This window comes from Danio rerio, chromosome 11 (genome assembly GCF_049306965.1).
Source record: "Danio rerio strain Tuebingen ecotype United States chromosome 11, GRCz12tu, whole genome shotgun sequence".
Taxonomy (NCBI): domain Eukaryota; kingdom Metazoa; phylum Chordata; class Actinopteri; order Cypriniformes; family Danionidae; genus Danio; species Danio rerio.
Genome location: NC_133186.1, coordinates 30,629,711 through 30,653,240, shown reverse-complemented (window position 1 = coordinate 30,653,240; position 23,530 = coordinate 30,629,711). Strand labels below are relative to the sequence as shown.

At 34.4% G+C, this 23,530-nt stretch overlaps 1 long non-coding RNA gene across 1 annotated transcript; it reads left to right on the top strand.

Annotated features, from left to right (window-relative positions):
- Positions 1-4,788: 4,788 nt before the first annotated feature.
- Positions 4,789-23,277, top strand: LOC141376625 (uncharacterized). The gene is made up of 4 exons (XR_012387203.1): positions 4,789-4,902; positions 5,138-5,206; positions 5,323-5,419; positions 22,007-23,277. It is a non-coding gene; the product is annotated as an uncharacterized lncRNA (long non-coding RNA).
- The last annotated feature ends 253 nt before the right edge of the window (positions 23,278-23,530 follow it).

Below are 23,530 nucleotides of genomic sequence, written 5' to 3'. Positions count from 1 at the left end.
CTGGAATTTGTTTGGTAAAAGTGTTTCTATCATAGCCTAAGCGCATCTTGTCTTATCGAATAAAAAGTTTATCCTACTCAGTTATGTGCATAGATTTTTTATGCACATTTTCAAAATGTATGCGCATCTTGGCGTTTCCATCAACCGTTTTTTATTCGCATATCCAAAATGTGCATAAAAGTAGGTCGATGGAAATGTAGCTATTGATATAATTAAGGTGTTTACATGAGTTGCTTTTTGAACGTTCCTTTCATGATCCCGTTTTACATTAAGCTCATAGTTCGATTAACGTCATTGCCTCACCACATTATCCACATTTACTCCAGAGTTTCATGTGATTTTGGGTGCCTCATTTTTTATTTGTTGACTTTACCAGCTGTTTGGAACTTTCATTCAGAATTCATTTCATGCATGCCCCCATGACAAACGAGATACTTGATGCGAGTTTGAACTGCTGGAAGAGTGTTGTTTTAATTAAATTAGATACGCAAGCCATATGGGGAAAAAAACTCAGCATTTTACAATGCAGGTATCTTTGGTTCTTCACTGACTCAGTAGGTGCAGAGAATAGTGTCAAACAGCCGTATGTGTATAAAAAATCGTACATGGTGATAATAGTTTGATTGCAGTGTTTACATATCTGTACTCCACTTCAATAATGCGACTAAAATTGGCATACTCCACATTTTAGTTCGATTATGACCTTAATGGGATTAAACTAATGAAAAATTGCTTTTTACGTGGTAGACTCTTAATCAGAGTATTTTCTTAATCGCATTAAAATCTGATTATTGGTGTCCATGTAAATGTACTCATTGAGATGTATTGTAAATTGCTTTAAAAATAGTAGATGCAATTGCAAAGTCAATTTGAAGAAAAATCGTTATATAAAGTGACAAAGAAAGATTGGATAAAACATTAAACAGAACAGGAATCATATTATTATTCCTTCACATATATAGTGCCTTGAGAAAACCTTTTGAATGTTTATTGCATAAGCTGCTCTACTCTATTACCATGAAATTAGCATAAAAACACAGTACCACTTAAAATGAACCCAAAAAAACTGAGGTATGATACTGACATTTTGCCACAAATCTTCTTTTAAACCTGGATCATCCCTTGATGCCCTCTTAATCATCTCCATGTGTGACTTTAAAGAAACACTACCTTCATTCTTGTTTAAATCAATATGAGAAATCTTTCACTTTGAAAGTCTGGAGTGTGATTCCACATCAGAGGAGCCATTAGCAGAGATGCTGCAGTGAGGTAAAGATGACGGCGTGGGTCAAACTGATTAAACACAGAGCCAGAAGTGCCTGCGAGACCCAGGAATGCCATTAAGCGAGAGTGCCAACATAATGCCACAGACTTTTCCAATTAGCTCATAAAAGACCAATCACAAAGCAAGGCCTGGTAGGAACAGTCCCAGAGAATGGACTTTAAGAACACGCGCCCCAAGAGTCCTTCAAAGCCCAAACCCCTCGGTGAGAGGAATATAGGCAAGGAAAAAGACATTTGAGCATACCTTCACCCAGACTAAAGTGCTGCCGGGGACCAGAGTGAATTAATACATCTTAAAACGGCCCTTATGAAAATTGGATTTCCATTAAGTACCGTAGCAAGGAATTTTAACAAGGTAAAGGCCGATGTCTTGGCAGCCAATGTGCGCTTTTTCCTGCCATTAGAAAAAAACTAGTGCTCATAATAGGTGCAAATTAGAGTGTTTTCACAAAATTAACCTTATGGCTATCATTTATTTAAAGCAGATAAAGACACTGCCATTAAACATCACAGTAATGGGAAACATATCAGCAGAAGAACAGCAAGAGACTCAAAGCCAGGGACTAAAACCAACATTTTACCTCGTCTGCCAATGGCCGGTGAGTGACTTAAATAAATTATGGGACGTAAATAAATATATAGCCTATATATTTACGAGCCATGTAACTGTTTGTTTTCATTCATTCATTCATTTTTCTTTGCCTTAGTGTCTATTTCAGAAGTCGTCCTAGCTGAATAAACCACCAACTATTCCAGTATATGTTTTACACAGCGGATGCCCTTCCACCTGAAAACCAGTACTGGGAAACACTCATACACACATCATACACATTTATTCACACACTCTTTGGACTGTGGGGGAAACCGAAGCACCCCGAGGAAACCTGCTCGAACACAGGGAGAACATGTAAACTCTACACAGAAATACCTCCTGGCCCAGCCGGGACTCAAACCAGCAACCTTCTTGATGTTAGGCGATAGTGCTAACCAGTGAGCTGGCCCACTGTGTGATTTATTCCATTCCAAAAATAAAATGTAATGTACTGTGTGTATTTAGTAGCGCAATTATTGCGTATGGCCATACACCCAAAGCACTTCACAATCATGAAGAGGGTCCTCCACCAGTGTGCAGCATCTACTTGGATGACACGACGGCAGCCACAGGACAACGGCGCCAGTGCGCTCACCACACACCAGCTATAGAGGGAATGATAAGATGATGTTAGAGCCAATTCAGTGGATGGGGATGATTGGGGAGCCATGATCTGGGCTGATGGAGGGAATTTGGCCAGGACACCGGGGTTACACCCTTACTCTTTACGAGAAGTGCCATGGGATTTTTTATGACCAGAGAGTCAGCACCTTGATTGGGGAGATGCATTTATTTGCAATTTTGTCCATATTATCAGTATATTTTTGGTATTATTTTATATGATAAAAGTAGAATTGCTTTCAAACCATTTTAAAAGCTTAATAAAAGTTTATTTTAAAAGAAAACCACAGAGAAACCTGTTTGAAATGCTTCTCCTAAAAAGTGCAGAGAACTGGTTTTAACGTTTCAGGACATTGTTTGGTGAAATGCTCATTTTAAGCAAATCAAACGGAAATAAATTGCTTAATGCATACACTGAAAACACTCATAAACTGCTTACATGAAAAGAGGACAGATAACATAGAAGATTACAGATTACATTAGACATTTCAAAGGGTTTTTACAGTAACTTACTGGCAACTCTGTTGGCTCAAATCAACCAAAGAGCTCAAATCAACATTGAGTGTTGTCAGCACAGACAGATGCACTTTTACCTGGATTATTTGTTGGTATTTGATTCATATTCTTCAGGAAAAAATACTCTTCGTTGTTCCTTTGTTTTGGCTAATGTGTCCTCTGAAACTGCCTGCATCACTCTCATGGTTCCCTTCTAAGGGTAAACCGAAACCTACGGCAACATCGGTTCCTATGTAAATAAATAAAATAAACAGAAAGTTAGTCAATTAATTTAAAAAATGTTAAATAATGTTAAGCATAGCAATTTTACATTTTCAATTTTCAAATGGCATATACAGTTGAGGTCAGAAATATTAGCTACCCTGAGTTATTAGCCTCCTCTGTTTATTTGTCCCCCTACTTTCAGTTTAACAGAGAGAAGATTTTACCAGCACATTTCTAAACATAATAGCTTTAATAACTCATTTCTAATAACTGATTTATTTTATCTTTGCCATGATGACAGTAAATAATATTTAACTAGGCAGGATAGGGTAATTAGGCAAGTTATTATATGACAATGGTTTGTTCTGTCTATCGAAAAAATATATAGTTTGAAGGGGCTAATAATTTTGTTCTGAAAAAATTAAAAACAAATAAGACTTTCTCCAGAAGAAAAAAAAAATTATCAGACATACTGTAAAAATTTCTTTGCTCTGTTAAACCTCATGTGGGAAATATTTAAAACAGAAAAAAATAATTAAAAGAAGCGCTAATAAATCTGAGTTCAACTGTATATGACGAGAACGACGGCTAATAGTCATCAACAGTCATTATTTAAAATAATAGCAGTATCAATGCAATGCGTTAAATAAATTAAACAACTAAATAGATGTTAAATCTAAGTTCAAACCAGATAAACGATATTACTTTATAAGTTACTTCATTCTATACTCGTCCACAAAACTTTTTGTATACCATAATAAAGTTAGTTAAATCCAGCATGTTCGTCAGGCAAGTTGTCCTCCAGTTCTGACAAAATTTGCCTTAGACAAAATTTGCCAAATCCTGTGGTGCACAATAGTCAAATTGACGCAAGGCAGCATCAGAACTGTTATGGAAAATACAGTGTAATACACAACTTTTTAAAAATACAGAAAATTGTTGTACAAGTTGTTTGACGTCACTGAAAATGTCCATAATGCAATGGTAAATCCAGTTATTTACAGTAAAGAAAATGCAGTATTATACTGGGTCAAATACAGTAAATCACTGTGCAAATTATAGAAATGTCTAACAGAGTGTCTTTGCAATTTAATCATCACAATATACCATGTCAAATTCAGATTGTTAGAATAACTAAAAAAATAATATGAGTATAATAAGAATAAGTTTTGTGTCAACAACAAAATATTGACAAACTGGAAAATTATTCTATAGCCCCCAACCCCCCACCCACTTATTTTTAATGTAAATCCTTATGTAAACTCCCTCTCTGTATTATAATAATTATCTGCTTAAAAGGACATTTCTATGTTTGTCTGTTTCTATGCTGTGAATAGGCCTACAAGACCTGTGCAAAAATGTCTTGTAAAAACAAGGCTCAGTGAGTTTTGAGCAAAGTGAAATTTTGAGCAATGAGCAAACCAAGATGTTTTAATAGCTCGTGGATAACTTTCTGTAGACCCTGACACTTTGTATATAATAAAACATCTCTGTGGCTTTCTCCAGGTATAAAGTCAGCTTGCCTTGTTGAGTCTGTCGAGCTTTGCTGCCACCTTGTGTTGTCTTTCGCCCATTTAACCCCAAAACTACAGGAATGTGTTATTAAATAGGTTTAGCAGATCTAGGTCGTAGTTTTAAGAACTAAAGCATGGTACGTGACCGTAAACGCCTTTGAGATGTACAAGGTAAGTTTTGCATTTGTGAACGCCAGAAAACTGTGGTGGAATCAAGATCTGAGTGCAACATAATAAAGAAAAAGCACGCAAACAAACCTGAAAACCCTCGTGATGATATGTTCTGCTGCGATGACGCAATATTTGTGCGCCCAGATCTTGTAAACGGACATATATAAATGTATATATATATAACCATGCCATTTATGTAAACACTTAATCGAAGACACAGTATTTTTACTTGCAGCTCCATTCATTTGTTTTGGAAAACAGTGCAAGACTGGTTGAATACAAAGAAAGAATGTGGATGCTGAAGGTTTGACTACATTACAAGATGTACTATATGTAAAGGTTGTTCTGTTAATAAAAACAAATGTAGGCTGATATACAAAACTTTTATATAATTAAATATAAATGAACTAATATTGATAGGTTGCAGCTGGAAGGGCATCCGCTGCGTAAAACATATGCTGGAGCTGGTGGTTCATTCCTCTGTCCCAGCAAACATGCCAGTGTGGGCCCACTGTGGGTAAGTGTGGGTTTACTGTGGGACAGTGTGGGCAGTGGCGACCACAGATAAATAAAGGGATTAAGCTGAAAAGAAAATGAGTGAATACCAATTTAAATGAAAATAAACCAAAACGTACCTAATAGGTTCCAGTTTAATGCACTCAAGTATTCAAAATACTTAGTGTCTTTAACCACTAGATGTCGGCATTTGTCTTTAATTCAGTTTGTGTTACGAGCCACAAGGGGGCAGTCTAACATAATAACAAACCAACTAACAATCACAAGATTGAAGAGTTAGATCAATTTGATGCACAAATGCATGAAACAATGTGTCTTTCTGATAACCAATGATATTGCTGAAATATTTTTTAGACCTCACCTAAACTAAAATCTGAGATCTGGTTTACATGCTACTCAAAACATGCACTGAGATTCTCAAATGCTCTTAAGCAGCTTTCAGTGCAGATTTCATGAATGAATCTGTAATCCCTGAATACATTTGCTCAGCACAAGGTCGATGTGCTGATTCCCATTGCTTCCTACATGGCGATTGGTGTACAAGTGGATGTGATTTTTAGCAAGGTCGAGATTGCTGGTGTATAAGACCCGAAGTCAGCTATAATAGTGTGCTCTGGCAAATGTGATTAAGCCTTCTCATATTGTCTGACTAAGCATAAGACCGTCTTTGCCTCACATAAAAACACAGTCTCATTTACACTTGGATACACAGGTACACAAGTTTATTTGATCTCTGTATACAGTATATGCTGTGCTAAGCACTTAAAGACTAGCTGTTGGGATTATTAAAAAAAAATACGACAATACAAAGCTAAATCATATTAATAAAAAAAGTGTTAGTCAATGTCAACGAGTCGATTTTTAGTGAGCAGTTATCTTGTGATCTTTCATTAATGATCAAATTGACTATTAATAATAAAGACCAAACAACATACATTTAGTTCAAATTAGGGCTGCACAATTAATTGAAAAAAGATCACGATCTCGGTTGATGACCCTACACACGATCTTAAGTCAGCTTTTCTACGATTCAGCATGAAAATAAATGTTTACTAGGTCAGTATAACTACTCTAACTTATTTAATGTTGAATATAAAGCAAAAGGCAATCTTCGAATATAAAATGTCTCATTTTATTAGTGGAAAAATGGTCCAACAATCAAAAATAATAATTCAGCTTCAGAATTATGAATAGTTGTATTCTGACGTCATCACTTTACTGTGAATTAACAACCAGGACATATTAAAAGTCTGTTCAAATCAACCAATCCAAGTTTTAGCATTTTAACAAACAGTAGACCTTCACATGGGCCTAATATTATTATTATTGTTTTATATGTTTGAGAATTAACAATAATAATGGCCTACTCATATTAATCTTTATTTTACATCTACAGAATGGTGAGAAAATCGTGATATTGATTTTAAGCAAAATATATATATATATATAAAATAAAAATTATGATTCTCATTTTAGCCAGAATAGTGCAGCCCTAGTACAAATATTAAGTGGAAATTATATACAAAATATTATTTTTGTGAGTTATATTGTGGTTCTTTCTGAAGCAAAAAAGCTGAGTGTTGAAGTGTAGTCATTTCTCCCTCAGCTCTGTGGCACAGAATCTGTCAGTTTGACTGACAGCCGGGCTGATTCAGGGTTTTTGTCCCTATAGTCCCCATGTGGTGTGACATTCACCTAACCTGACAACACGATATACACTAGAAAAGAGAATGTAACACGGTGTTTCTTTGTTAGATTGACTCTAGTACCTTTCTTTAACAACATAACAGTGCAAACAGTTTGTTAATATTTGAAATTTAATTCAATTAACTCAGGGAATGACAAACGTGAAAGATATTTTGGGGGGGGGGGGGGTGCAACACTTGTGTGCATATGAAGATGCAAAACCTAAGTGTTGTCTGAAATTTCCATCAAAAATTAGCGTTATTCTCATCCTCCTTTGTTTTTCCTCGCCTCTGGCTTGCTTGGTTTAGGACTTGTGGATGGATCGATGGATTTGCTCTGGTTTGGACTTTCAGCAATAAAAATTAAACCACACTGAACTGAACTAAATTCAATTCAATTCATCTTTATTTCTATAGCACTTGTATATATTGTGTCAGAGCAGCTTAACATAGAAAAGTATATAGTGAATTGAAACAGGATCAGTCCAGTTTTCAGAGTTGAAGTTCAGTTTAGTTCAGTATCAGTTTAATTCAAAAGTGCCGAACTAAGCAAGCCAGTGGCGACAGTGGTAAGGAACAAACTTCTCCAATTGACAAAAGTGAAGGAAAAAAACCTTGAGAGAAACCAGGCTCAGTTGGCCATGCAAACTTAAGCGCAGATGCTGTTCAAATTACAATGTCTTTTGGGAAGTGTCCCCGGCTCATGGCTAAACTGAACTTCAGCTCTAAAATCTGGATTTTACAAGAACTATGTTAAGCTGCTTTGACACAATCTATTTTGTAAAAGCGCTATAGAAATAAACATGAATCGTATTGAAAACATGAATGTTGAGTTATTTAACTTTAAAGACCATGAAAATTACTTTTTTTGCCATAAATGTGAAATTACCTACACACAGGAGACTGATAAAATGCTCATTTTAGAGAAAAAATCTGATGGCATTTAGAGGTTTTTGCATCTGAACTCTTCTTATTTAGCAGAAAAATGAAATGAGTTTATTGGGTAAACAATATTTTGCAAAAGAAGATCTTGGGGACTGTGGGAAATTTTTTGTCAGAGAAAGGAATGTAATGTTTCTTCCGGTAATGCAGCATGATTCTTATGTAGCAGGAACATGTTTTGTGAAAGAATCAAAGTTTCTAAGGGAATTGTTTTTGTGTTTTTGTTTTTATTTAGCAAAAAAAAAAATCACAAAAAATTAAGATCTCGTGAATTGAATGGCAGCATGGTGGCGCAGTGGGTCGCAAAGTCGCCTTACAACAAGAAGGTCGCTGGTTTGAGCCCTGGCTGTGTCAGTTGGCATTGCTGTGTTGAGTTTGCATGTTCTCCCTGTGTTTGCGTGGGTTTCCCCTGGGTGCTCCAGTTTCCCCCACAGTCCAAAGACATGATCTGTGAATTGAATGAGCTAAATTAGCCGTAGTGTGAGTGTGTGCAAGAGTGTGTGGGTGTTTCCAAGGGTTGAGTTGTGGCTGGAAGGGCATCCGCTGCATAAAACATGTGCTAGATAAGTTGACAATTCATTCCGCTGTGGCGACTCCTGATTAATATTGGGACTAAGCTGAAAAGAATATGAATGAATGAATTTAAAAGGATTAAGACATATTCTTCCACTATCTCATATTTTTTTCCATTCCCCCTCAGGGGCTCTGTAAAACCTTCTGTTCATGTAATTAAGTTGCAAACACAAACACCAAGCTGGTTTCCTGCCTAATAACACTGAAGCTCTTAATTATTATGGGTCAGGAAATGAGCCAATCACATCTGGACCAGAGTTTTTTTTTTCCACTGCTAATTTGCAACCAAACGATGTTCCTCCGGATCTAGTAGATAAGAAAATTAATTCAATTAATCGAAGCAATATTACACACTGAATAAAAAAGTACTTGTGCCCTTAATAAATATTCTAGTTGAAGTCCTACTGTATTTGCAGTTTGCAGCTCAGCCTATATCTGTCTCTTCCTACTTTTCTTACACACTCTCTTAGATACACTCAGAGGGGACATGCGACTCTGCATCATGTGCTAATTAGCTCCGACAGGCCTCTGAAGAGGGCTACAGAATGCTGAGTGAGACAGGAGCACAGCCAAAGACAGACCCATGTGCAGTTTTCATAATGCAACAAAAATTGTGCTGTACTGTATTTCTGTTTAGTTTTGTATTTATGTAAGGGATAACAGGCTGGTTGTTCTCTCAAAATAAAACCTAACAGGCTAATTAGCAGCTTGACCAGTGTTGCCAGATATAGCTGACTGATTCCAGCCCAAAAGCTGTCGAAACCCGCCCAAACACACAAATAATGGCCTTTACAGTTAAAGGCTGTCATAAGAGTGGTTGTGGCAATCATAAGTGGGTAGTGAAGATTAAGTGATGTATGTAGGGGTTTCAAAACCACCTAATTTTTGTCAACCCGCATATGTGATTTTTTTACCCTCACAATCAAGCTCAAAACTGCCCAAATAGATGGAAAACCGCCCAATCTGGCAACACTGAGCTTGACTGTCAGAGGATGGTTCTATAAAAACAGGTCTTTTTCATTCATTCATTAAATCATTCATTTATTTTCTTTTTGCCTTAGTCCCTTTATAAATCCGGGGTCGCCACAGCCTTAAGAACCACCAACTTATCCAGCGCGTTTTTATGCAGCGCATGCCCTTCCTATTTCTATGCTGCAACCTATTTCTGGGAAATATTCACACACACTAATACACTACGGATAATTTTAGCTTACCCAATTTACCTGTACTGCATGTCTTTGGACTGTGGGGGAAATCAGAGCACCCGAAGGAAACCCATGCGAACGCAGGGAGAACATGCAAACTCCACACAGAAAAGCCAACTGACCCAGCCGAGGCTCGAACCAGCAACCTTCTTGCTGTGAGGCAACAGCACTACCTACTGCGCCACTGCGTCCCCTCACAGGCTGTTTTTCCGGCGAAAACAAATAGCTAGTTTTACATTATGTTGATTATTACACTGATACTTGACACAAAAGTAAACAATCAATCATAAACACTGATTTCAATTGTAATAATTTACTAACTCTAAATGTAAAGCTTGTAGAAAATGCAACCTGCACTAATTGACTTGTATTAATATTCAGTCACAAGATGGCGACAAACAGTTAAGAACACATAAGTGCACACACGCATACATGTCAACATTAAAAGATGCAGGTGGAAAGATCAAGGTCCCTATAATTTATTTGAAAACATATAAAATTAATCAATGAATGAATAATTAAATAAACATGAATAAAAAATATGGAAAAAATAGTAGTTTGTGCATATTGTTTACACTCATATTTCCCCTCAGATAAAAAATAAACGAATACAATTTTTTTTAGTTATTGAAAATGATTCCCAAATGTAATGTTATAACTATTTTTTCCTGCTAATGTTATTAATTTTATTTCCCATTTTATTCATTTTTATTATGTTATTTATTTAAATAATCCCCTACTGTGCAATAAACGTGCAATACTTTCTCATACGCACATGTACACATCACCTTATAACAATATGCAATACTTTCTCCATATACGCATTTGTACACAGCACCTTATAACTGTTTAAAACAAATCTGTAAATACAATTCAATACCCAGATCTTTTGACTAACTCTAATGTTTATCTGTTTTTATATTTATTTTGTGTTGTCACTTGTCACTTTATGTACACTGGAAGCTTCTGTAGCCAAAACAAATTCCTTGTGTATGTGAAGCACACTTGGCAATAAAACTGATTCTGTTTTTTTTTTGGATAGCTTTGTTATGATTTCATTACAGTAGTTTCACATTTAAGCCATTTTGCATCTTTCTCATATGGCACTTGCATTAAAAATACAGCAGAGGTGTAATAAACCTCACTTGTTTTAGAAACATCTTTGCACATTGTCATAACATGCCTTCAAAATGAGCTGCGAATACATTCGGGGTCTCGTTATGTGCAAATTAAACATCTATTTCCTCAATCAAATAGCCTACAACCACTTCCTTCCCTGTAGAAGTGCAGTTCAATGAGACCTCAGTGATTGGATTCGCAGAAAACCTAATCAGAGGACATCAAATTAGTATCTTAGTCCTAATATATTCATTTGTACAGTCCATACGTAGTTGGCTCGCTGCCTAAAGGACTTTCGGGCACAGTACATTAACTGTCATGGAGTTGTTTTGTTCTCCTCTTGCTGCGTGTTTGTGCCGCTCGCCCACTGTTTTATTATTTACATTTATTTTGAATTTAGCCATCATTCTCTTTCCTTGCTCCGGGCCACTGCAGCAGAAGCCCAATTACATCAGATTCATGTGCACTGAGGTGGCCAGAAACAAAGTTGACCTTTTCAGGTATATGCATATCTCAGTGGTATTTTGTAAAGCTCAAAGAGAGAAAGAGAAAAAAATAAGGTGTAGATGATGTTAGATCTTCAATAAAAAACTTAGTACTCCTTATGGGGCGTCTTTCTAAGCTCATTTTGTTAACAAATATACTTTGGAGAACTTGGCATTTACAGTGTTGCCAGTGTTGCTAGTTGACTAACATGCTGGTATAAACTTCAAAACTACACTGTAAAAAAATCAGTAAATTAGCAGTTTTCCGTATTTCAAGGTCACCCACCCACCCAAACCCCCCTGCAATTTACACCCTGCCTTTGAAAAAAATTATGCATTTTTTAACCTTGAAAAGTGACTTTTATGAACATTTTTAATAGTTTGAAGTGATATGTTCTCTGGGTTGGTGTTGTATATTATGGAACAAAAGCCTTGTAATAAACTGCCAACACACTTTCATAGACTTTCCTATGTATTTCTGTATTTCTTATACATTCTATTATTTCAAAGTTCTAAAATGACAATACAAGTCACTTTGTAAAGCTGTAGAGTTAAATTTTCAGCATAAATTCAACAGCAGAGTTCCATAATGCAATTCACAATCGTAAATATACAGAAAAACATGTAAACTGTTAATTAACAGACATTTTGTACAGTAGCAGGATGACCATAGAGATCTTGCTGGCTAAGATATTTACAAGGCCTGAATAAAAATAAAAACTCTTTTCAACAGAGATCACAGTTTCCCTTGTTATAGATACAATGCATTTAGAAACATTTATTGGAGGTATATATATATATATATATATATATATATATATATATATATATATATATATATATATATATATATATATATATATATATATATATATATATATATATATAGTTTATTTAATTAGTTTATTTTTTCTATTTTATTAGTGTACATAAATACAGATTTTCCTTCTTCCTTCATAATTAATTTGACATCAAACAATTCCACTTTGTACTCCCTGGGGTTTGCAGACCCCCTGCCGTCAACTTCAGTATTCTCATATTATTCTGTATTCTAATGTCATGTTTTCATTATTTTATAAGGCAACCTCCAAGTGTATATACGCATATCTAAGTGTCTTCAATAGCGGGTAATTACAGCGCTGAATGATTCAGTCACAGATTAATGGAACACCTTTAAATGTTTAGTGGTGATTAGTCTCATAGCTCATTCAGTGAGGGTAATTTCTGAAAGAAAAGTCATTAGACAGGATGTGAGAACAAGCACTTCTGGCCAATACGCAATGTTCCATTTACCTGTACGGTACTGCAAACTCAACACTTCTTTACTAAGTTTATATAGGTCATATGGATCCATGCTCTATTTTCAAAAGCTTTGGGAATCAAAGCTGTTTGCAAGCGCACACTAACAAGCACACATAAGGAGCCATTCTCACAGAAAAAAAATGCTTTTTTTAATGTAAGCTTCTTGAGACATGAACTTTAGAGTTTTTTTGATGGAGACAAATGCGCAGTGGCAAATACATCCATGTAGCAACAATGCAAAAACAGTGCAGATATACAGAGATCAAATGAAAGCTTATTCATGCCAAAAAATAAAAAATAACTAAATAAATAATGTAATTGCTTGCTATCTCCCAACTTTGATTTTTTTTAAAAATCTGAATTGTGTCTATCGTGCAACTCATGAATTCATACACTTGAAACTGAGTGTTTGTATCTCGCAATTCTGATAATAAAAAACTCTGAATCGCAATAAATAGACAAATCAAGTAAAAAAAATAGGAGAAAAGGACAACAATAAGATAAAAACTCAAAATAGTGAGATATAAACTGAATTACAAGAGAAAACTTTATACACTGTAAAAAAAATGGATCCTGAGGCTTGTAATTTCCATAAAAAAATTGATGTGGTAATTAAAAATAATGTGCATATTCTCTTTTTAAAAATTATATTCTGGATTTATAATAAAATATTGAGAATATTTTGCTAATAAAATGAAGAGATAAATTTCACTTATACTTTAAGCAAACCAGTGCTGTTAGGCTTAATTTGAGAAAGCAATTAAGCTAATAAAATTGAGGAAGGAAGGGTTCACGTTTATTTTAAGAAAATTCAGTCAGTTATGCGGATTTGCTTCAGATGTTTGCATTTGAATCTCAACAGCGGCTGTGATCTGACAACATTTTGAAGGAGCAGATCAACAGTGTGCATCTTAAGAGGTAAGCATTAACAGTTCATAATTTTATTGTCTTAAATAAGCTCTTTCAGGAAAGACAAATGTGTCATGTGTCTTGAAAAATATCTAGTAAAATATTATTTAGTCATCAAGGCACAGATAAAATAAATCAGTTATTAGAAATGAGTTATTAAAACTATTGTTTAGAAATGTGTTGAAAAAATGTCTATATATTATAGAAATTGGGGGAAAAAATAAACAGGGGGACTAATAATTTTGACTTCTACTGTGGATATATATATATATATATATATATATATATATATATATATATATATATATATATATATATATATATATATATATATATATATATATATCAGGAAGTTTTTTGCTAATAAAACAGGCATTCACTTCAAAATTACTATATATATATATATATATATATATATTGTAATTTTGAAGTGAATGCCTGTTTTATTAGTAAAAAACTTCCTGATATATATATATATATATATATATATATATATATATATATATATATATATATATATATATATATATATATATATATATATATATATATATATATATATCCACAGTAGAAGACATAGCCATCAAGCTACAATTTTTACTTAAAAATATACATCTCCCTACTTTTTTACTAATAAAACAGGCATTCACTTCAAAATTACTATATATATATATATATATATATATATATATATATATATATATATATATATATATATATATATATATATATATATATATATATATATTGTAATTTTGAAGTGAATGCCTGTTTTATTAGTAAAAAACTTCCTGATATATATATATATATATATATATATATATATATATATATATATATATATATATATATATATATATATATATATATATATATATATATATATATATATATATATCCACAGTAGAAGACATAGCCATCAAGCTACAATTTTTACTTAAAAATATACATCTCCCTACTTTTTTACTAATAAAACAGGCATTCACTTCAAAATTACTATATATATATATATATATATATATATATATATATATATATATATATATATATATATATATATATATATATATATATATATATTGTAATTTTGAAGTGAATGCCTGTTTTATTAGTAAAAAACTTCCTGATATATATATATATATATATATATATATATATATATATATATATATATATATATATATATATATATATATATATATATATATATATATATATATATATATATCCACAGTAGAAGACATAGCCATCAAGCTACAATTTTTACTTAAAAATATACATCTCCCTACTTTTTTACTAATAAAACAGGCATTCACTTCAAAATTACTATATATATATATATATATATATATATATATATATATATATATATATATATATATATATATATATATATATATATATATATATATATATATATATTGTAATTTTGAAGTGAATGCCTGTTTTATTAGTAAAAAACTTCCTGATATATATATATATATATATATATATATATATATATATATATATATATATATATATATATATATATATCCACAGTAGAAGACATAGCCATCAAGCTACAAATATATATATATTGTAATTTTGAAGTGAATGCCTGTTTTATTAGTAAAAAAGTAGGGAGATGTATATTTTTAAGTAAAAATTGTAGCTTGATGGCTATGTTTTTAGAATGTTTATTAGGTGAAACATTTAGAGATGATATTTTGCATTTCAGATGCCATTTTAATATGCTGAGACAAATATGTCACTAGCTGTATGCAAACTTCCTGAAACTTTCAAAACATCCAAACCAGCCCAACAACACCAACACAATCTCAGCCAATGGTGTGAGTTTAGGGTGGGGCTATATGTTGGTTCTGTCTAATAGCAGACAGGGGGAGTGTTCAGTTGCAGCACTTATTTTATATGGGACACGAATAAGTGAATAAGCAAATAAGAACAATCAAATATTTTAAAAGTCACCCCAGTTTATCTGAATCCAATGAGCGTAGCATCTTTTTATTTAATATGTTCTCTGTGACTGAGCAGAAGCTTGCGAAAGGACATGCTTTTGATGAATGGCTAATAGGTTGACCTCATTAAGAATGACAATACCGATTGAGAAATGTGGTTTGTCTCCCTCTCTTCGTCTTCCTGTCCATCTCCCTCCCTGTTTGCCTCTCTGTCCAATCAGTTTTGCCACGCTGAATTAATCGGAGAAAGACGAGCAGACATCAATCACATTAGAGGGATGTGGCCTCGGAGAAATATCCTATTAAAACTCATTCACGTTGTACAAGGCCACATCCACCATTTCCAAAGCCAGACGCAACGCTGTCAAGACTTGATAGATGATTACAGCGGTAACCAGACGTGAAAATTAAAATCTGATGATCACCCGCAATCTGCCTGTTGTTTGTGCAGGCGTTGTTCCTTAAACACGATGATTGATTTCTTTCTTTTTATCCCTTCAAAATATCAGGTCAAAATGTCAGGTTGTTGAGAGGTACGTGCCAACTTCTGCCCACACGCATGATTCAGGTCACATGCTTTTTTTGCATCATAATAAAGCTGCCCGTATGCTCTCAATCTGTCAGGAGCGAACGGGAGGTCGCCTTTCAGGTGCGGAAAGATGTCGGTAATCCATCTTCTCCATGCAAATGTGAGAATAGCAAACAATAAATGTAAAAAAAAAAGTGCACTTTAGGTTGCTATTCGTAGGGCATCACTGTATGTGTAATCCTTCTGTCATTTTAATGAAGGATAAAGTGTGAGATATGCATGCACAGAGCAGCTGTTCACACTAAGAATGATAACCAGATAGCATTAACTGTTATTCTCATCAATGCACTATAACAGATGCACTCCAATTTATCCATTTATGTGGCATTGTATTCAATAAAAAGGTTTAAAACTGCATTTAAAGTTCCAAAAAGATAGAGCACACAAGTATACTATGCTTGAAGTGAAGTGTGAAATGTTGGATAAGCCATGCACTGAACTGTTGCAGCCTTAATTATAGTCAACACAGGCTTATTGTATATACATTTTTGCATGAAGTAAGATATGTTGCGCGTGGTACATTGTATTGTACATTTCAAATGACAAAGCCACTAGAGGGCGCAGTCTGCATTTGTGCAAACTTTAAAGGGCCATGAAACCCCCTCGTTTCAGCAGGGTGTTTTCACACCTCTACTTTGGAAAAAGGCAGAAAAGCGGGCGTGTCCAGCTCTGTTTAGGGGGGAGTGTCGGAGGAACTAAAGTGGGATGGTGTGGGAGTGTCTATTTGGGCACGCGCGAGTTTCAGTCAAAATACACACACGAGAAAGTGATGGTGTATTTTTTACAGTCATTGTGTTTAACCTACATGGACATCTGTAGTTGAATTATTTGCCAGATTATTAAATGTTGGACTTTAACTGCAGTTTGGCTCTTTCATTCAGGGAATTCATTCATGCCCCTCGCGACAAACGCGATATTTGATTCGAGGATCTGCTCTAAGCGTGTATTTTTCATACAATGTTTGATACCGCATGGCGAATGAGAGAAAAAAAGCTCCGCAATTCCTGGAAACTTAGATGCACACGGCAGGTAGCGTCAGAAAGCCGCGTGTGTTATTCCGGTCACAAAATGCGGTGCTAACAAGTTTGCACTCAGTGCAATAGTTAACTTAATTCGATACGAACAAACTGAATAAACAAAGAGCACTGGTCGCTCACTTACCAAATCTGTAGAGACAGGACAATCACCAGCAACTAGAGCCGCGTCTTTATGAAGAGAAGACTAAGGAAAACGAAACTTAATGGCAGCAAACTATAAAAGCAACACTTCACGCTTGTTTTGCCAACACAACGTGCCGTCTCTGGTGTAAACAGTGACACTAATGAATATTAATGAAGTTGCAAAATAGAGCGCGCTGATTGGTTTGAACCAAGCCTTACTCAGGCATTAATGCATCACACTGTAAGACGTAATAAGACTCACTCTGGCACAGACGTCCAGTCTGCACGCTGGAATACATGCTATTATGTCATGACCGTGACGCAGCTTCAAAAATTTGTTTCAAACAGGAAGTACGAATTTGCTTGAAATAACGCAAAAACAACCAATTTACACTTTTTAGTGAAATATAGGTGTCCTAATAGTGTTTTTAGCAGTGTGGGACACATATACGACTGTCAACAGCTCAAAAAATGTGTTTTGGTGTTTCGTGACCCTTTAATATGTTACTTAAGGCAAGGATATACTTAAAAATAATTATTTTTTGTTCTTTGTTAGAGGGCAAAAAGGCCAAGGCCCAATCCCAATACTATTGTCGCACCCCTTCCCTTTACCCCTTCCCTTTGGCCCTTGAAACAGAGTGTGAAGGCGAAGGGCTTTTACCCCTAATAAATGGGACAGCACTACAGCTTGTGCACATGTCATCATATGTCATCACAATCTCTTGCTTCATATGAGATGGACGATGCAGACTGCTGTAGTTATTCCAGTTGTGCTATTTTTTGGTATTTATCTTCAGGAAATTACTGAAGGCATATATCATGTTATTATAACGATATAATGTGGCAACAAAATCATAACTATACTGTGCATTTACACAGTGGCCATATTCATCTATGTAAACACACAAAAACAACACTAACATTATAGCAGACACCAGGGGCGGACTGGGACAAAAATTCAGCCCTGGCACTGTAGCCACATCAGCCCACATTACCACACCGACATAGCCCCACCCACGGACACGCACATTCACTATTTATTTTGATGTACAGATGGTGAAATAATATGACATTCTTGCCAGATTTTGATTACGTACGGGTAACCTCGGATTGGGTCGGCCCATCTTGAAATCAGGCGGCCGTCACGATTGGTCCAAATGCTTAACATTTATTATTATTATTATTATTATTATTATTATTATTATCATCATCATTATCATAATATCACATCTAGCAAGAGATAAAAGCTGCCTCCACGTAAAAACAATACATATGAATAAAAACTGACCGGCCCACATTTAAAAATTAGTCCGGCCTTTCTGGCATTTGCCAGAATTGCCAGATGGCCAGTCCGCCCCTGGCAGACACTGTAAAAAACTCCTTTCTAGCCTTTTCTGACAGGGTATTTGAGTGTCATCAAGTGACAGAATGTTGTAGGACTACTCTATAGGAGTTATTAATAGGGATTATAGATTTAGCTTTTTTTATATAGCTGCTAAATTTAGCTGTTTTTATTTCAGCGTTTTTTTTTTCATGACGGTAAAACAAAAACTCCATTATGAATGTATTAAAACATGTGCTTGTTTGTTGTAAAAATTTGAAATAATTACAAAAAATACTAATTTGTGGATCTCTTTACTTCCTGGTGCAGCCATGCTGCCGTTGTGGCTGGTGTATTCTGAGAAATTTTCTTGCTCCTTGATTTTGAACGTGGTCCTAAAAAATCTGTTCAAAGGGGAATCTACCCCTTCTCCTTAGCCCTACACCTTCAAGCTAAAGAGAATTGGGACACACCTACCCTTTCATGTGGACACGCAAAACGAGGGGTAAGAGGAAGAGCTAAGGGGTAGAATTGGCATTGGGCCTTAGTGAGGTATTCTGTGTTGCATCAGGCATTTGGATTGCCTGGATCTGAATAAATGAGGCAGGATGTGATCTGTATAAATTATCATATTTTCATGTTTAATATTAATCCTGCCTGAACGGACACTACAAATGTCATCTGTTGTTAATTGACATGCAAAACTAATCCTATGCAGCTAATATGGTGAAAATCAAGGTTTTGGGATCAATGCAGCTTTAAGTCTCAGTCAATGATGACTTCTATTGGCAGCAAAAGGCAAAATGGCTGATTGAACACTTCCAGAACTCAATAAGCAGTCATTATGTAATTGACTTAATTCGTAGATAGATCAGATTTTTTGACAGTTATGAAATACAGCAAGTTACAGTCTACTGTAATAAATAAATAAATAAATATTTATATATATATATATATATATATATATATATATATATATATATATATATATATATATATATATACTGTAAATTTAAGGAAATTAAATGTAAAGGGACTCCAGTGAGATTGCTCCTCTCTGCTGTAATAGCTGTGATGTGGACTTTGAAAACGCTTTAGTATCATTATAGTCATTTGTCTTGGTGTAAAATGGCCTTTAACTATTACATTTTTATTAGCCATCATTTTTATCAGCTGGATTTTTCATTTAGTGTTTTGACGATGTTTATTTGCATTATACTGAGATTACCTTTAGATTTGAGGTCAATTAGAGTCATCCTTGGTTGTCTCTGGTGGTCTGTGGATCCACTGTATCACACACACTGCTCTTAAACTGCAGACCTGAATAGCCATCGATCCAGTGGTTTGTGTATCATTCGCTGCTTTTTTTCCCCTCTTTTCTCTCCACCGCTGTCTTTCCAGCAGTCTGGAGTTCCTGTGAGGAAGACACGTATGTTATTTATGAAACTCCCTTCAGCTTCATTCACTGGCAAGAGATCATGATCAAGTCATTTATCTTTAGCATACCTCTGTAATATTTTTTCTTGGATGCACACTAATCTACACTTTTTTTTTATACTAAGAGCAGATGGGTAGATGACAAATAGGCAGTAAAAAAATGTTAGATGACTATATATATATATATATATATATATATATATATATATATATATATATATATATATATATATATATATATATATATATATATATATATATATATATTCCGATAAAAGTTGTTAATGCTTTTTTTTCATTTGTATATAATGAAAAACTCTTAATAATATACAAATAGTTTGAGAGTGATTTATTATTGTTGGACACATATCTTTAAAAGTGCTATTATATATTATAATTTTTTTTTTTTTTTTTTTTCCCCATGACTTGTTAGACTTGTAAATCTTCAATAAACAGAGGTGGCACACCAAAGGATAACAAAATATAACAATTTTATAGAGGTTCCAAAAGGTTAAATATGTGAAAAATCCAGAAACAAAAACTTAACCGGTGCACGACATGGGCTTCAGTCTCATGTTCTTGAAACGGGTCCTTTAACTAATTAACATTTTCAGTGGAAATGATTAAACAAAATGTATCAATATATGTTTTTAGAAATAAATGGATTAAAAAAAAAATTCATAAAAAAATATATATTTTTGCTGCTTGTTCAAACTACTTGTTTAAAATGAGCTGAAGCAACACACAATTCTTAGGATTTTTTTGGAAACATAATTGTTCTATGTTCAATCAAAGACACTAGATTACACGTCACTTGTATTGTTTTGAATGTAACGTGTAACACTCAAAATGGTGAATTTATGGTGAAGATTTGGCTCAAAAATGTTTAAAAAAAATGTATAAAGCAGTTTTTCTAACAAGATGTCGGTGTAGGACAAAGACATGTTTAACCATTTACTGCATTTAAAAAGGATGTCTGTATTATTTATATTCATTTTTGTCATGTGTGACAGAAAAGCAACGTTGCACCAACAATCTATAGATTTCAGAAAACCTTACTGACCATAAACATTTATTGAACTGTATTATAAATACTGCACTTGTGATATTTGGGGAGAAGAAAAAAGAAAGATCTTACCTTTTCAAGCATTCTGTACTGTAAATGAGGATAGAAGTGCACTTTTAGGCCCCAGAGGCTGCAGTACAGTAATCTGAGAAACCTACTTTACCTCAAGTTAAGTTTAAGCTAGAAGCAGTGAGCCTTTGCACAAAGATCTCTCTAGAGGTGTCTGTTTCTTTCTTCAGCATTCAGCGCTGTTTCTCTCTCAGGGGTTTCTAGGTCATCTTACTTCTAATTCACTTCACAGCGTTTGCTGGGGGAAAACACTATTTGTCCTGTTTTGATGCCTGCATCAAATTACAGTTACAAAATTGATTTTATATTCACAGAAAGTGTATTAAATGCACATAATTTGTCTGCTTTGGGGTTTCAGCTAACTTTAGTTGTCCAACATATAAACTGACCTGTACTTTTTAAACTACTGTAAGTAAAATAATGTCATGATCATACTAAAATAGTATTTTATTTTATGTAAAATATAGTGGCAAAGTATTGTAAAATGGTAATTAGTAGTTTTGCAGACATTAGTTATTAATGTCATCAAATGATCCAATATTTGAAATTAATAAGAGTGAGTTCCTTTTTTCCTTATTTAACAAAGATTTGTTTCCTTATTTAACCAGTAAGGTCCCATTGAGATTCAACATTTCTTACCAGGGAGTCCTGATTTAATTTATATTGTCAGTTTTTTTTTTAGATATGTTACAGTGAAACACTTCCCAAAAGACATTATAACTTGAACGGCATCTGCCCTTATGTTAGTCTGTTTTTATTATCCCCAAGGTTTCCATAATTCTGGACCAGGACGTATCCCGAGCAGCTGCTGTGGTGGTCATGGAGGAGTGGAAAGCATGAGACTGATTCCTGTAAGACCCCAGTGACCGATGAGTCTTTGCATTGATCCTGAAGGGCCCACCTGTACACCAGCTGGTGACCTCTACCACCTGCAGCTTCTCCAGGATGGACGTCCAGCGTTCTCCAGCCTCTGGCACCTAGACTGCAGTTCTGCATAAGAAGTTTAGCCAGAGGAGAAAGGGTTCTGCCCAACTGAGCCTGTTTTCTCTCAATTTTTTTATTTTTTCTTAACTTTCGTCAATTGGTGAAGTTTGTTCCTTGCCACTGTCGCCACTGGCTTGCTTGGTTTAGGACTTAAGGAGCTGCGCATCGTTGGATTTGCAGTGAAGTGTTTGGACTCTAAAAACCACAATGAACTGAACTAAACTGAACTTCAACTATGAAAGCTGAACTGACACAGTTTCAGTCTACTATAATCTTCTATGTGAAGCTCCTTTTCTCACAATCTACATTGTAAAAGTGCAGTAGAAATAAAAATGGATTGGATTGTATTGAATTGAAAAACTAATTCAATCACTGTAAAGTTGTGCTTTTATTGCACCATTTCTTAGATACTTTTTGCTCGTTTTTTGTTGTGGCAAAAGTAGGAACATGATTGTAAACAGACAGTAAAATCCTTCCAAAAGGCTTAGGGTATTAATTGTTATCAAAAGAGCTCACTGTGCCACTGTACACTGAGAGGATCGGACTAAAGCCGCATCTCATGTCTCTGGCTACTCTTGCGCATAAAATCCCGTGAGTATTAGGCTGATGTTGGAGAGGGTTTGAGCACGAGTGTGCATTTGTAAAAAAAAAAAAAAAAAAATAGAGGTCAGCAGCATCTTAATCTGAAGAGACTTCCCTGTACTGGCATTATGTGAACCACAACTAATGAGAGGAGACTGAGCTTCAGCACATAGAACCCCATACCTGCTCTTTAGTGCAGAGAAACAATCAAAGGATGTCATCTGAAGACACGTCTCTCCCCAAAATGGCTCTTCCTATGATTATATGCTCTATAAGCTTTTCATGTTCACACTAGTGTAGTTTTGTTTTAAAATGCTCAACTTTTGATACATCATGTCATCCATGCTACTCTACAGTTTTTCTTCCTTCTCTTAAGGCTCAAGGTGTTTTTTACATGCACTTTTTATTTCTCTTTGCTATTTGGGCTTATTGAAACCTAATTAGAATAAAACCTAGGTATCATCTTTTGATATGATTTACTTTTAGAGAAAAATGCTGTCCATATATGTGGTCCAAAATTACATGAAACACTTTTTCCTGACCGTTTGTTAATGCATATATAACATACACCGTTTTTCAACATGTTTTGACTATCAGAGAGTAAAAACTTTTTTTTTTTGCCATTTTTTTGCCATTATTACAAATAGTGTAATATGCTGCAAAACAGTTGCAGGATGACACATATGTCTGTAATAAAATAAAAGTATTTTAAATAGCCACTTAAGA